Raw genomic sequence first — 17,486 nt, forward strand, 5'->3', positions numbered from 1 at the left:
TTCTGGTAGAGTGCAGAATTCATGGTTTCATCAATTATGGCCAGTCGTCCAGGTCCTGAAGCTGCAGAGCAGCCCGAGATCATCACACTACCTCCACCATGTTTGACTGTTGGTATGATGTTCTTTTTATGAATACTGTGTTAGTTTTACGCCAGATGGAACTTGACGTACACCTTACAAAAAGTTCAACCTTCGTCTCATCAGTCCATAGAATATTTGCCCAAAAGTTTTGGGATCATCAAAATGTTTTTTTTAGCAATTTTGTGTTCTTTTCGGTCAGCAGTGGTTTTCGCCTTGGAACTCTCCCATAGATGCCATTGTTGCACAGTCTCTTTCTTATTGTAGAATCATGAACACTGACCTCAACTGAGCAAGAGAGGCCTTCAGTTCTTTAGATGTTGTTCTGGGATCTTTTATGACCTCCTGGACGAGTCGTCGTTGTGCTCTTGGAGTAATTTTAGTAGGCCACCCACTCCTGGGACGGTTTACCACTCTACGATTCTACGTTTGTGGATAATGGCTCTCACTGTGGTTCACTGGAGTCCCAAAGCCTTAGAAATGGCTTTGTAACCCTTTCTAGAATGATACATTTCAATTACTTTGTTACTGAGAGAGCGGCATGATGTGTTGCTATTAGAGATCCTTTAGACTATTCAGTTTGTCAGACAGGTTCTACTTAAGTGATTTCTTGATTCAATATGTCTTGCAGTAATTAGGCTTGAGTGTGGCTTGTGAAATTTAACTGTTATTCATCACAGTTAATTCATGATTTACCACGGGGGGGCAATTACTATTTCATATAGGGTCCGAAATGTTTGGATTGTTTTTTCCCTTAAAAAATAAAACCATCATTTAAAAACTGCATTTTTTATTTACTCTGGTTTTCTTTGTGTAATATTAAAATGTGTTTGATGATCTGAGTCATTAAAGCATGACAAATATGCTGGAAGGGGGCAAATACTTTTTCACACGACTGTATATTGTGCATTAAACAAGACTATGATTAATATAAAACAGGCTTATAATTTATTACAATGTTATTAGAAATGTGCTTTTTTTTAATCAAGCAACATATTCTTAAAACCAGTATATAACACTTTCACAACTTTTATTTCATCAGTAAGCTGTGTAAATAATAATTTTCGGGTGTAGTGGGTCTAGAAACACCATTACAAGACTTACCAGAACCGATAAAGATAAGTTAAACTTGAATAGGCAAAATACTGGCAGCTTGGTCCAAAGGTCCTTCTAAATCCTTTGCAGAACAGATTGACCGTAATTAAACAAAGTAGACCCAGATTGATGTTAGTAAATCTGCTTTAAGCACAAACATAGCAGATTGATTCTTGTCCATTGAGAGATTTTACATGTTAAAACGTGGATTATCTCAGACGACAATAAATTCAAAAATATATTTTGCTGTGGTTTTTGACATACATCAATGCACAGATTGTTGCATCGATGAGATGTATCAAAGCACACCAATATAATATGGGTCAAAAACACATTGCAGTCACTGCTTGATCAATCTCTAGTGTGTGTTGAAACAGATCAGGCCTCTGAGGAACAACATACATGACAAATGGTTTAATCACCCAGTGATTGTTATTGAGTGTCACAGTGTTGAATCATTTTACTTTGATGTGTTGTTACATCAGGTCATGGATTATTTGGGGGAGGCTTTGATGGACAATTGCTGTCATCCCGTTCGTGGTTGCATTGTTAGGAAAATTACTTCATTAACAATAGGCAAACACAGCAGACTTTGCAAGGTCAAATACATTGAGCGATCACAGGAAAGACAACCATATGGTTTGGATAAAACAGTCAGTTGTTTCAAGAGCAAACTAAAAGACAGAGTTAGTTGTTACAAGAGCAAATTAACGTTAACGGATTATTCATCTTTTTTTATATGTAGGCCTAGTTTTTCTGTAAATTATTGAATCCCCATGATTTTCCTATGACAGCAGAAAAAAAAACAATAGTCAACTTCATCTTTATCCTCTAGGGGGCAGGCTACACAAGCAGTCCACAAGCAGATTGGTTTTTGGAAAGGCATTCATTGACAGCTTGTACATGCTTCTTTTAATAAACTGCTTCTAAAATTCTCCCATGATATCAAAAACACACCAATGCTTCATGTTTGTGCTATCAGTGTGTATCCCCATCTAGTCATATCTCTGCTCAATGTTGGAACGGTACAAAACACGACACAAGGAGCCTGACTCTTTTGGAAAGATGGGGAACAGATGCAGAAAAGAGACAGTGAGCTGGTTGTCATTTATCTGGGTCAGCACCACCGACCTCTTTTCTTCGGTGAAACATAAACATGCACATATATAAATCAGTTAAAGGGACAGTTCACCTAAAAATGAAAATTCTGTCATCATTTACTTTTACAACCTGTATCATTTTCTGTGTTCTTCTAAACTCAAAGGAGGATATTTGAAAGAATGTCAGTAACCAAACAGATCTCATCCCCCATTTACTGCCATAGTAGGGAAAATAAATACTATGGGAGTCAATGAGGGATGAGATCTGTCTGGCTACTACTGACATTATTCCAAATATCTTGCTTTGTGTTTAGCAAAACAAAGAAATTCAAACAGGTTTGGGACAATCAGAATTGTCCCCTTTTGGGTGAACTATCCCTTAAAAGGCAGGGTGGGTGATCCTGTCCAGAAACATTTTTTGTCATGTTGGTTGTTAATCTCTTTTATATCCTGAAAGCAATCAAGAAGTATAGTGGTCAAATAATATTTTTATAATTATATATCATCTGCGAAAGGAAGAGGGCCAAAAATCGTTCGCCCAATCGAAACGTTCTGGCCGAATGCTGTCACTGGTCATTTGTACATTTTCAGCCAACATATTTTGCATACCACTGTGGAGAATGGTGGACAATCAGCAACCATAAAACTTTCCTGCGGAACCGACAACAAGTAAATCTACAAAACAAAAGTCAGGTTTTTGAAAAAGCAGTGACGAAAAAACGTCTTGATCACGAAAGAGGAAAAACTTGAATTAATATCGGTTCAGTTTTTACACGATGGAGACAGCTACAGCAGGCAAAGGGTCTGACAGCTGATGCCATGGTTGCTCTGGTACAGGTATGTAAGTGCTTTGATGGATTTAGTTTGTAATTCGATTTGTGGATTTATGAAATACATTCATGTGTTTAGGGGAGGCGTGGCTTTGAACGGCAAATCGTACAGAGGGTCGGATTATAATTTCATTGCTAGCAGGCTAAAATTAGCACCTTTCCAAATCAACCACCCCACCTTTAAGAGACACCAGTGAGAACTGTATCTTTTAAAAAGAGAAAAGAGTCATTGCTGTTGCTATAAGAAATTCTTTAATGTTTGCATGTTTACCACACATGCAGACGGGAAACAGGAGCCATTGTGAGGTTCTCCCTCATAAATATGTGTTAACAACATTATATATGTCATAGTGACCAAACAAAAAATTACCTCAACCCAGGTAAAATGTGTCCTGGACATGCTTTGTGAGATTTGCTCTTACAGGTGAGCTGTATTTGATGAAGTGCCAAGTCAATCACAGAAATAAAAGAGAGATATTCTGAAAGACTTAAGCTTTTTGAATTGGCTGTTTGTTTCTAAACACGGCACAACGACATCCCACTGATACGTTCCATCTGTAAACTCCAGAGATTGCTGCTAACAGTAGCCTTCCTCCTTATGAAAGAAACTCTTGAAATAATAAAACATTCAAGGGCTGAATATATCCACAGAAGAACCAGAAAAAGTAGGATGATTCAAATGAAAAGAGTCCCAAGTGTCCAGGGCCATTGGTGGGTTTGAATATGAGCATTATCATTCGATCCCACATTTACAATGCTTTCCACATCTGACAATACTATAACCAAGCCAGAGAATGCGCATCTACTTCTTATCCTTCATGGAAACAAATACATTGGTCTGAAACATTGGATATGGTGTCTTTCCGGGCCCTATTAGTGGTATTGTGTTGGTTTATCTGTTGAGCGCAGGCTACAGTAACAGTCTTTGTGTTGAGGGAGGGTAATCCTCTATCTGTGTGTGTGTTTGTGCCCGCTTGAGGGTTTGTTTGAGAAAGAGGAGGGAATCCACTAATGCTGCCAGAGCTGGAGAAACAAATAAACACTGTGTGCCTCCAAACCAGGCATGACAGCGTAAATATTCCCACAACATTGGGTCTTTACAAGCGTAGACACAAATAGAGCTATTATTCATGTCTGTTATGGTGCTTTGAAAACTTGGGACGCTTGCGGATTTGAACATAACGATTTGGACATGTACACCCTAATGTAGGTATGGGATTTATTTTAATATTTAAAGGATGTTCAATTCAAGGACCATTTCTCTTGGTGGGAGGTTTGTGTTGTTTTCATGGTGGGGATTGAAATAGCATGTGATCACAGCTTTGAGAGAACGATGATCCGGCGCTCCTTTAGAAACACACACATTTTTTTACTTCATCCACCACTTTATTGAAGCATGACCATAAAGCTGATAGAGGTGATTTGATTTAATCAGATGCAACACTTTCAGGCTAACAGTCTCTCATGATTTTCAGACTCAGGTGTCAACACAACGCTGTTGCTGAAAAAGCTTTCCGTCAGAAGTGTCTCTCACCATGACAGAATTATCTTACTGGAGATCACTGTCGCCACGGTGAGTGTTAAAGGGATAGTTCACCCAAAAATGAAATACTCAACCACAATTTGTTCTGTTGAACACAAAGAAAGATATTTTGAAGAATGTTAGAAACTGACAGTTCTGGGGCACCTTTGAGACAGTTCTGGGGCACCGTTTTTTTCTACTATGGAAGTCAATGATGCCCCAGAATTGTAAAAACGTTTAAAAAGCCTTTAACATAAATCCATGTCATTTTTTCAAATCAAAAATTCATTCCAAAGGGAACTTATCGTCAGTATCCTTTCAAAACCTTGCATGTCCAAATTTGCTGTTTTTCAAGAAATGAAACAAACACTGAACTTTGTCAAAGTTACAAGGCATTTTTAAATACTTTTTGTGTGTTGTATATTTACAGAACCCACTGACAATCAAAAAACAAAACATAATGATTAATGGCAAATAAAAATAACGAAATATGTAAATGTGACGTTTCAGAAGGACATCAGTGACATCGAATTTGTGTTAAGCTCAAAGTTGTATAGCGCAGTGACCAGCCAGCCACCAGGTAGTGACAAGTTCACCCAAACATGAAAAATGTCTCTTTCGTCTGTAGAACACAGAGGAAGATTCTGAGAAATCTCAGTGGTTATGTGTTCATACACTGATAAAAGGTACAAAAGTTGTCACTCTTTAATAAAGTCCTAATGTACATACATACAGATATGTATAAAGTATACACAAGTATGTACTAATATGCAATCTTTAGGTACAGCTTTTTGACTGAAAGCTTACAGTGGAAGTCAATGTGGGCCAATGTTATTTTGATAATAACATTCTTCAAAATATCTTTTTGTTCTGAAGAAGAAAGATATTTTGGTTTGGAATGATATTAAGAATAAAAACGACTGTTTTCTCCCAAAGTGGGTTTGTTTGTTTATGTTGTCAAAACACTTACAACTTTATAATAGGTGCCACCTACACTACATAAAATATATTATTATTATACAGTCATCTGATTTGGAATGCTGTTCAAATGGGACATTCCATTCATCCATAAAGCCTTTTACACACACAGCCAAGCAAAAGCAATATCCTGTTAGTCTGCAAAATAGCTTGTACATTTAATTACCAGCCACATCTGGAGCGTGAACACGGAAACGTTGTTAACAAGAACATATCGACACAAAGTGTCTAGATCCACAGCTACATTTTAAGTTCAGGGTGTAGTGAAGTTTTTCTCCTTTTGGTCAACTAAGCTAGATCACAGAGTTAAGAAACCCTTATCCCCAGCAGAGAGTAGGAAGAGCTTCGGACCATGAACCGTCTTCCATTCATAGCAGCTTCTGCTCAATTTCTTTGTATTACATAGACATCATTATCAAAGCATGTATGATTGTCTGAGACGCAGTCAGCGAGACTTCATTAGCAAGCAGTTTTGTCTAGAGTGAGTTACCCAAAGGAGCCTGAGCCGCAGCCAAATTCAGTCTATCCGTTAATTCCTTCAGCTGGGTGCAGTTCTCACAAATTTCCCCTTGAGAGTGTGAATCTCAGTAAGAGCATCTATTAAATGCATTACGGCTGCTCTGTTAGACGAAGCTCGTCTGGAATTCCAAAAATTCAAAAGTTCAGGATAAATTATTCATAGGATTCATGTCATGACCGAAGTACAGCTTGCACAGGCATCAATCCTGTCTTTGTGATTCATAGCAAATGTATATTGTACACTGCGCATAACTACTTTATGCCAAATGTGACTTTGGTGTGGCACCCTTAGAGATCGATGAAATTATCTATGCGCAAGTCTTGCACCTTTTTTCTCGAGCATCTCATTTCACAAGCGCTCACACATCACCTCCGCACATCTCAAATGTAATAAAACTCGTAATAATATTGGATGGCATTGATAATCACCTCGGAGAGCAATGTGAAAACCTGCAGCTGAATATAAAACACTTTTGCTCTAGTTTGTAACACTTGTGTGTCCAATCAATTTTAATATATTGAAATCTATTCAAACAGAGGCTCAATTATGCAAAAGAGTCAGAGTCAGATAAATCTCATACAGGACGCACCAGTGAGCCTCAAAACAGCCATCAGCATATTAAGGGCAAACATGACAGCCAACAAACACACTTACATAATGACTAAATTTGATTGTGTCTATGCAGATACAATGGAATGCACAGTTAGATATACTTTATGGCCATGTGTTCTTCATTTTGCATATGTTGTAAATTACGTCAGTCTCACTTTGTATTTTTGTTTTAAGCTTCACTGGTGTCATCCAGGGAACTGTTTTTGGGTTTGACAATAACAACAAAGCAATAATGTGGTCATATAAGGGGTGTTGAAATCTTGTTTTCTGACAATACTTCATGACTTGCTTTCTGTTTTTCCTCATTTAAATCGAGTAAGAAATCTGAGTGAAATTCTTACAAATGTTACACCCTTACTTTTTAAATAGTGATTTCAGTCAAATCCATCTTTAGTTTTGTTTTCTTTTTTGGCCGATGAATCAAATACAAGTTTATAACCATTGGGGCTCTTAAAGGTGGTGTGCGTAATTTTTTTGGAGGATCTACTGGCAGTGATGCAATGTAATATACATAACTATGTTTTCAGAAGTGTATAAAGACCTTATATAAAGAAGCGTTATGTTTTTTACTACTTTAGAATATGCTATTTCTATCCACGGGTCCCCTTGCTTGGAATTCACCATGATAACAGCATCCCTAACTGACAAAGTGCTCTACAGAATGTGTTTACTTAAATACATCATCTCCTTATTGAAAGAAGCATAACGCGATCTTTGTTCTGTGTTAGCCACTGTAGTTTTTTGAAAGGGAGGGGTGAGGTGTGGAGTGAGCCGTTTTCACAGAACTGCTAGAAGCCCCTAAACTGCATACACTGGAGCTTTAAAGCAAAAATTTCTACAGGTGACGAACAATTTATATTATCATTGTCACAATATAACAGTTATTGTACTGGTCTAATTTAAAACATACCGGCATGTAAAAATTAACTGGAGAGGAGCTGTTTTCAGGGTAGGTTTATTTTTGATAAATTCTATAGAAGCACATTTCCTTAATGCCCCGTTCACATTACAGTTGTCAAAGCAATATGATCTCATTCATTTCAATGGAGAGCTAGCGACTTCCGGCGATACGAGCAGTAACAACTGTTGGCAACCGGATGGGGGTGTCTATCGACAGGACAAAGTTGAGAATTCTTTCCCTTTATGCAAATGAGAAGCGACTTTTGGGAGCGACAGCTAATAGGAGTGAAGATGGAAGCTGACATGATTCTTCTCCTCTCAGAGATCACCAGTAGTGGGAACACCCAGTAGTGACCTAACCGCCAACCCATGTCGACTTGCAGTGACAAAGTCGCTTGTAATATTGCTTGTAAAGTCTTTGGCTACAAAATGTTAAACTACATACAGTTAAAACGATCATGATGATATTGTAGTGCACAGAAATGTGTCATTCATGATGAAGTGCTGTTTTGTTTTTCTGCACCTAGTTATAGAGAGCTGAAGGTAGTTTTGAGAGCCCTGGAAAGACGACGGGCAGATAGAGTTAGTTCAGACTAGTGCGGCTGTGTTATTCACTATTCTGAGTTCTGAGTAAACAAATGTGTGCCTAGAAGCTCTTTGTCATTTTTCAGAGGCTTCAGATTTTTCATTTTTAATTTAAAACATATTGTGGATGTAATAGATGAACACGTAATTGTGCAGAGGATTGACAGCTCTCGTGCTAATCAGAATGAATGGCAGGGAAACATAATATCCTTCTAGTAGCAGTTGATTGTTACATTTATTATATGGATTTCTTGCTGTTGATGTCACTTTGAATTATAAATGTTGCAGATCGATCGATAAATGTAATATTAATTTTAATAACAGGGTCATTTTCAAGATAGTGTCATGTTAAAAGCTTCCAAATGAAAAATCCACACGATTAAGACCTTAATTCGCACCTCAACACCTGTTTTATAATGTATAAAAGTCTTTTAGTTTTGTAAATTTTTTTATTAATTTGAATTTCAAATCACGTCCCCTGCCTATGCTTAACTCTTTTGTATAGTGTACAAACATTTCCTTTTCTATTTTTAATAAGTATAGGGCCTAATAAATGCATAAAAATGCAAATCAAAACAAGTATTTAATAATACAAATAATTTATCTGTCTTTAGATTTTGTGTCAATGGTGTTATTGGTGACACAAACTTTTATTTTGAAAGAATGAAAATATGCAAGTTAGTACTCACAAGGTCAAAGGTCAACAAAGAATACGTTCTGTTTAAGCACACACATGGTGAGTGTCCCTTTCCTTAATATAAATTAGAAATTCAATTTAAAATGTCGGTTTTTGGTGTCGCGTCATTGGTGTTGCTTTGGTTTGTGTCAGCATGAAGGAAAAATTTATTGGAAATAAATTGAAGGAAGCATTTATTGGAAAAAAACATGTTTATCTGTATAATGTATAGATGTTAGTGTGCCTCATCATGTTTGTTTTGAAATTAGCCTTTGATGGGAATTCGTCACTGGTGTTATTGTCACTGGTGTTACACCAACAGTGACAGAAATATCTATGCAAATAATAAGTAAAATAAAATAATTAATTAAGGAACAAGATTCAAGCTGGCCATTATTATTGGTAATAATGTAATCATGGAGTGTGTGGTGCTATATACTGTATATATATACATCCTTATTGGACGCTGAGCCCCACTAATATTGAAAACCTAGAATCGCCCATGAAAATAACACAACGCCTCTTTAGTGTGTAGACTCTAATCCTTACAGTTACTGAAATATAGACCATCCCCCATATAACAAGTCCTACATTTCTCCTCTATGGATGGATGAATAGATATTAAAATCAACCCTTCATAATGTGTCATTATGGTTGACAATATTTCTTTTTCTATATGTGGCAATGTACCACATCACTAAAACAGAGCAAATTACACAAAACCGAACACCTAGTTCAGTGGAAACAAGGTGATTGTTACACATTTCAAGTGTTCTTCTCTGAATGAATCATTTCGAGGAGAGGGAACAGATTAGCTCTCCTATCTCAGAGAGTTAGCTTGTGAATTACTTCTTTGTCAAATTGCCTCTCCTTGTTGGAAATCATGCACAACCTAAAATTACCTCATTTATCATACAATGTTGCATTGTTCTATAATCAGATCACAGGTACGGCAAAAAGTTTGTTTGTCAAACTTTGTAAAAGTGCGGCATGACTCTACGACAAATTATTTCATTACGTTATTAGGAAAATTGTATTTCCACAAAACTAAATAGAAATTGCAGGTCTCTTTGTCATGACTGCGAGGTATGTATAGCCTACCCTAATAGAACATACATGCACCAGTGCATTCAGGCATTCAGGTTCTGTCCCAACAGACTAAGAGATAATAAGGCTGTGTAATTCGGTATTTAAAGAGACGGTTCATCCAAAAATAAATATTCTGTCATCATTACTTAGTCTCATGTCGCTCCAAGTCTTTGTGGCTTTCTTTTTTCCACAGAGCACAAAATGGGATAATTTAATGAATTTCCACTTGGGTGAATTCAATACAAAGGCAGTACATTATAGGCTTATTATGATTTCATTGCCTAATAAAGCAACCAAGAATGTCAGCAAAAATGTATAAGAAAGGGTTGATTATACGAGGGCGTATACATCATCAAAATTAGAATTTTTTGTTAACAATTCCTTTAAGAGTGTTAATAGAACATTAGACCACGTTACAAGATGTTCTGAATACATAACGGTGAAGACAATGTTCAGACAGGAACAACCAGAGAGCCATCACCCCATCACAGAGCACTGAACTATGAAATAAATGCCTGTCGTCTTGTGCTTTGAAAGACAGGTTCACTGCAGGCCGGACAAAAGCAAATGTAATGATGTTTGAATGAGGAAGAACATGCCCTTGTTTTGTAAAACAGAACTGAAAAAGTAACTTGGATGCAGTTATCAGATAATGATCCCAGGTCGGTAGGTGATGCAGATCCATTTTTGCGCTAATGTCTTGGCCAAGATCCTAATCGTGCCCTGAACAATCTGGCCAATGGAATTATCCGCTCAACTAAAGGCCTAATTAAAGATAAAGGGCTCCCATCTTTCTAGTCAGTGTTAATGTAAGTCTGATGGTCTAAACAAGGGACACTTCCAGAAGGTCATTGACTGTTGCCAATGTTCTTTGAAAACTTGTGTTGTGACATTTTTATTAGTATCATTCAAAGGATTTCCTTTGTCAAAAAAACAATACATTTATTTAGTAGGGAAACGTTTCAAATAACTGTTGACAGATATGCTGACTTGCAACAATCTATTTTTGAAATAAATAATAATTGAAAATGGCAATCTACCGGTTAAAGAAGATGGTCACATAATGGAAACATAATAAATAACGCGAGCGCTTTGGCCCTTCAACCAGTGTTAGGCCACGTCTCGTCGTGACTCAACAAAGACAATGAATTCCCATTATAAACACGACATTTGTTGCCTCTAGTTGGAACATTATTACTGATTATTAGGACTTATGTTGTCTTTATTCACGTTGCGCGCGTGTCTGCATTTGCATATCACAAATGCACGACAAACTCAACCCGGAAAGTCTTTTGAGAATGAAGATATACTTACAGACTGTGAATCTGAAGCGCCAGACTGTCATTGCTAAGTTTTAATGGTTGTAATGGCCCCACTTTTTAACAAAACCTTTCATGCATAGCCGGTCTTGATCTCTCCCAGGTTTTTGAAGCAATCAGCGGTGAAATGCGCTGCACAAAACTTGAAAATTCGGATTGTAGTTTTCTTGAACAGTGTAGTAAATAAAATGTAACCATTCGTTTTTGGTTTTCTCATCTGTTGGCATGGCAAAGGAGTCTTTCTATTCGCAACGAAACACACAGCGTCTCCGCGACATGGTTGCGGCAGTGACGATACAATGAGATTTACAAGTAGGCCTACACCCACCTTACTTGTGTTTAGATTTGGGCGGTCTTAGTCAAGTCATGTTACGAAGTACATTCGCCGGGGTGTGGTTACACAAGGCGTTCCAGGCAGGTCTGGGTGAACATTTGCTTTTAGATAGAATGCATCTTCAGTCCCGGCACTTACATTTTTGCAATTTTACGTGTCTAATACATGCACGCATGGGGAACTTATAACACACCAGAGACACAGAAAAACATGTACACGCACCATATGACCCCTTTAACATAACATTAACCAACATGAACACAGATTTTAGCTCATTTTTGGCATATTGCGCATTCTTAGTTTATCTCAGCATTTTAAAAATGTTTACAAATACAACTTCATTGTGTGATCTGAAATCAAAATCCTGGTTATTGTTTTTATATGTACGAATGGAACAAAAAACAAACATTTTGTTATGAAAGTATCTTCTATTACAAGAAACACACTTAGTGTTTCTTATATCTAAAGTTGAAAATAATGCAAACTCCAAAATCAGTTCTTAACATCAGTTGTAATAGAAAAAGGGTTTCCAAGAAGATAAAAATGCATTAGAATTGAGTGTTTGGTTATAAAAAGAGAGATTGTTTTTGAAGAGGCAATTGCAAGTAGTTGCAGGTAGTTTTCTGAACCAACTAAATGAATAAGATTCTGCCTTGGGGTTCAATAGACCTTTTCCAGAACTTCAGGAACACAGCTTTCACTTTGAACATGAAGGCTGCATTGTTCTAACTCATTACTCAAGCAAACACACGAGCGCACACACACACACACACACACACACACCAGGAACAAAAGAGAGAAACGTCTCTCAAAAGACCTCTGCTGTACAGCCCCCTCTGAAAAATTGCAGACGTATCAACAGAACGATGATGGCACGTATCTATCAACGGGGCATTACAGGGGCAGGGGACCGGCAGGCACTCCGCGATCTGCTGCTACAGCAATGCGCTGTAAATTTACAGGCCAATAATTATGAGTCTTTTCAGGAAGATAAAGGCAAGACCCTGTTTCCCAAAAGTAATAAACCTGACTTACGCACCCCTAGTTGAGGATGAAAAATGTTCCCCTGGCAACTACGTCTGTCTTGCATGCTGGTTTTCTTCAACTGGCATGCTAGGCAAGCAATCTCCTTTCATCACAGCGAGAGAATGCAATTTCAGAGCTCATATCCACCAATTTTGTTTAACCCACAAAAGGGAGAAAGAAATGTAAGCTGAAAACAGGTGGAAAAAATGCACACTAGACACATTTACTCTTTGGACTGCGAATGCTTTTTGGATCAAATCTGAAACAAAAATTTGAGGGATTTTGCACGGGTCATAGGTGAGCATCAGGAAACATGAGAGGTGGACTGTTTTTCCTTAGCAAATGATACATCTTTATTTTATCATTCCCTGATAATCTAATCTGATTCCCCTAATATCTGGGTTACTTGATATTAGCTTCTATTTCATTTAAACTGTATATCAACAACATCACAAGAGATAAAGATCTATGAACCTGAATACAGAAGGGCTTAATCCCAGTCATGTATTATCAGGTCTATAGGCGGAAAACTTTCCAATGAAGCAAAAACTGTTGTGCAACTTTTTATTGGCGTTCCAGACTCTGAGCTATGCAATGGGACTGATTTAAAAGTCATCTTCTGCGGTCTAATCTGTGCCACTCTAGTTTGTGTTAGGAGATTGAGATTTCTCTCCCCAAAATGGAGTTTGGCAAATTGATGTGTGTTAAAGGAAAGTGGAGCCATTTTATATCAGTGTGAGCCTGCAGGCATATTCTACTGACAGTCCTTGTGCGAGATCTGTCCATCACTGTGATTCTGCTCCTTTCCCCGCTTCTCAACGAAATGTCCTTCCAAGCTCATTTCAGAAGTTCACACAGAAAAACACACATGCACACCCAACACCTGTTTTACACTAAAAAAGGAATATTACAGCATGGCTCAGCGATTGGATTTAAGCGGTCTAAATGTAATTATGGGAAAAATTGTTTCAAACCCTGAATATGAAAATACACGGTGGGCAATCATAGATGTTGGGGTTAATGGAGAAATTTTACTAACGTGGTTATGCTGTCTGGTCTTGGTAGGCACTTTGCATTGGGAATCAAAGACCCAGACACCAACCAAAGAACTGCAGAGCCATTTCTACATGTCTTGTCAAAGAGCTGACTAAAGCTTTATTTTGCAGCCGTGTGACCTTGACATTTTCAGCTAGAATGCAGCTGTGCTGTTTTCATAGAATGAAGTATGTTAAAATTAATCAGCTAACTTAGAGTTTATGCAACATTGAAAAGTATTTATACAACCCTCAGCACAGACTTTATAGCAATCCAAATAACCTGCAGTGATTAGACTAATATGAAGTGACCGTTTGAGTAGAGTATTTCACCTATAATAAGACAGAGGTTTGAAAAGACATAATTTAGACTACTGAAAAGTAGTTTGTTTATGTGCCACGTCTGAATCTGTTTGCAACATTTGGTGAATAGTTTCCCCAACAAAATGGTCCCCTTTGACGTTCCATATGAACTGTATTTACTGAACATACAGTGGGTACGGAAAGTACCCACTTACATTTTTCACTCTGTTATATGGCAGTCATTTGCTAAAATCATTTAAGTTCAATTTTTTCCTCAATGTACACAGCACCCCATATTGACAGAAAAACACAGAATTGTTGACATTTTTGCAGATTTATTAAAATAGAAAAACCGAAATATCACATGTTCCTAAGTATTCTGACCCTTTGCTCAGTATTTAGTAGAAGCACCCTTTTGATTTAATACAGCCATGAGTCTTGGTGGAGGGCTGCAGTGATGGTTGACTTTCTACAACTTTCTCCCATCTCCCGAATGCATCTCTGGAGCTGAGCCACAGTGATCTTTGAGTTCTTCTTAAACTCTCTCACCAAGGCTCCTCTCCCCCGATAGCTCAGTTTGGCCGGACGGCCAGCTCTAGGAAGGGTTCTGGTCGTCTCAAAAGTCTTCCATTTAACGATTATGGAGGCCACTGTGCTCTTAGGAACCTTAAGTGCTCCAGAATTTTTTTTGTAACCTTGGCCAGATCTGTGCCTTGCCACAATTCTGGCTCTGAGCTCTTCAGGCAGTTCCTTTGACCTCATGATTCTCATTCGCTCTGACATGCACTGTGAGCTGTAAGGTCTTATATGGACAGGTGTGTGGCTTTATCAAGTCTAACCAGTATAATCAAACACAGCTGGAATTAAAATGTAGGCGTAGAACCATCTCAAGGATGATCAGAAGAAATGGACAGCACATGAGTTAAATATATGAGTGTAACAGCAAAGGGTCTGAATACCTAGGACCATGTGATATTTCAGTTTTTCTTTTTTAATAAATCTGCAAAAATGTCAACAATTCTGTGTTTTTCTGTCAATATGGGGTGCTGTGCGTACATTAATGAGGGAAAAAAATGTACCTAAATGATTTAAGGGAAATGGCTGCAATATAACAAAGAGTAAAATTTTTAAGGGGGACTGAATACTTTCCGTATATATACAGTATATGTATTGTTATTGTCAAATCAATGGGGACCACTTTTGGGTGTAATATTCCTTTAGGCCAAGTCTACTTCCTGTGTTTCTTGTCTCCACTCTCAATGTCTCGACAAAAAAACGACAAAAGCTAGAATTATATTGTAATAGTATATCAATAGTAAGCTGCTATACATACAATTTACAGAAGTTAAAAAAATTCCGAAACCATTCCAAATTTTTATTTAATCTCTAGATGAAGTTCTGGTCATTCCACTCCAGTGTCTGTTGCATTTAATAAAACCTCAGCAGAGACATTAAGTCATCCAACAGGAATGTGAAAGACTGACAGCATGACAAGACATGAAAACTGTTACAAAAATGTCAAAAAAGATATTGCATAAATTAATTATTGAACTCTTCCTTAATACATGTATTGAATCACTGTTGTATCGCTTAAAAGTGAATATGAACTTGTTATTTTGCAGTATTTGAGGTCTGAAAAAATACAGAGCATCTTTTCTGTTAATTTCGGTTTCTCCTGTTTTTTTCTGCAAACCATTGCACATAGAAACCATATTTTTATTTGAAATTTGGGGGAAATATTGTGAGCAAAGAACGAAACACAAATTATTATTTTACCCTTTTTTTTAAATGGTCTCTTAATTTTTTCAGTAGGTGTGTATAACAATATCAATATAATTGTTTCAATGTTGGTTCAATGAATTGGTCATTCTTAACCTTTATTCAACATTAAATCAATCATCTTTGCTTTCTGGATTAGGCCCTAAATATATGTACACAAACACTATATGTACAAAAGTATTCGGACGCCCTTGTAAGGAGCGAGTTTGAGTAGAATACGTAAGTCTTTCCATTAGGACAAAGCTTAATGTTACAGCATATCATAATATTCCAGAAAATTGAGATCTAGCAACAGTTTGGGTTTTCCAGCATGACAATGCCAAAGCAGGAGTAAAAAAGAAATGATTGATTCAGTCTAGTGTGGAAGAACTTGACTGGTCAGCATCAAACCCAGTTCTAAACCCACCTGAACACCTATGAAAAAAACACTTATCACAAAAACCCATCAATGACTTGAAAACAGGGGTTCAGTCACTTCAGAACAAAAAGCTTGCAAAGGTCCAGAACTGTTAACAAACATATTTAATATGGTAGCGTATGGTATAGCATTAATATTTGTTTTGCATTACTAGAATAGATAAACATATTTACTAGAAGGGGGATCTTTTGTCCATATAGTGTATATATTGCGAGATAAATGCTGTCTTCTTTAAAACAATATATATTTTTTTGTGAAAAAGAGAGAAAGGTTTAATAAGCATCCTTAGTTGAATAACAAAGATGCTGTTCATCATTGGGAAAGCATCACTTCCAGTCTTCTGATATCATCATCAAAACATCTATGCCTACAGCATACAGTATGTCCCTGTCCACTCTATGAGATCTTAAAATGTCGTTTAGACACTGGACACTCAAAATCACTTTGCGACTTTCTCTTTCACAGGCCCCTCAAAATCCATTTGGATAGAAGTCTAGACGAGAGGGCAAAACTCATGACTCAACTTCAAAGGACGGCGAATGGTGAAACAAACAAGCCCACATCACATCATTCTCAAAGCTACACTCAATGCGTCTCAACTTGTAAAAAGGAAGCACTGAGACCAGCAGAGCATCTTTGTTTGCAACTCACTGTTCAGCACCTGCACAACAATAAACATAAAATTACCCATAAACAGGACTCATAAACATATGCCACCCACGAAAGCTGAAATTCCACAGAAGAAAAAATGCCTGACGTCTGATTTAAAGATTATTAGAGGAGAGTGAGGGCCAGAAGCAGGAGCAGCTGCTCTCTCTGGAGATGTTCATCAGCATTCTAGAGCGGATGCCTCTACAGTCATATTTGATTCCATATGGCCGCTCTTTCAGTGAAGTACCTTGGTCCATTAATTCCCAAATATCTGCTCAGCGCATTCGAATGCTTCGAGAAAGGACGTACGCTAAAGAGCGGCCATTAAAGCATATAATCTGGCCAGTCAAAAGTGACACCAATGCAAGGACTTGATTCCAAGGATGAAGCAGTGTGGTGTGATATGAGGTGGAAAAAATATTTTTATTACAGGACAGGATGAGACAAAGTGTGATATACAGCAGCTTTTATTTACACCTTTTTATACAAATCTTTTTATTTTATCAGTATGTGCATTCCCCGATCCATTGACCTTGGTGTTCCTTGAGCTACAGGAAAGGCAATTTAAATACAAAGCCCATGGTATTGTTTAGGATTCAGTTTGCCATAATTCTTCACAACCCCTTTTATATTAATT

General features: G+C 37.4%; 1 long non-coding RNA gene across 1 annotated transcript; it reads left to right on the forward strand.

Annotated features, from left to right (window-relative positions):
• The first annotated feature begins 4,175 nt into the window (after positions 1-4,175).
• On the forward strand, positions 4,176-16,851 carry LOC130409808 (uncharacterized). Its single transcript, XR_008904902.1, has 3 exons — positions 4,176-4,313; positions 4,579-4,676; positions 16,664-16,851. It is a non-coding gene; the product is annotated as an uncharacterized LOC130409808 (long non-coding RNA).
• Positions 16,852-17,486: the final 635 nt, after the last annotated feature.

This window comes from Triplophysa dalaica, chromosome 20 (assembly GCF_015846415.1).
Source record: "Triplophysa dalaica isolate WHDGS20190420 chromosome 20, ASM1584641v1, whole genome shotgun sequence".
In the NCBI taxonomy this organism is placed as follows: Eukaryota; Metazoa; Chordata; class Actinopteri; order Cypriniformes; family Nemacheilidae; genus Triplophysa; species Triplophysa dalaica.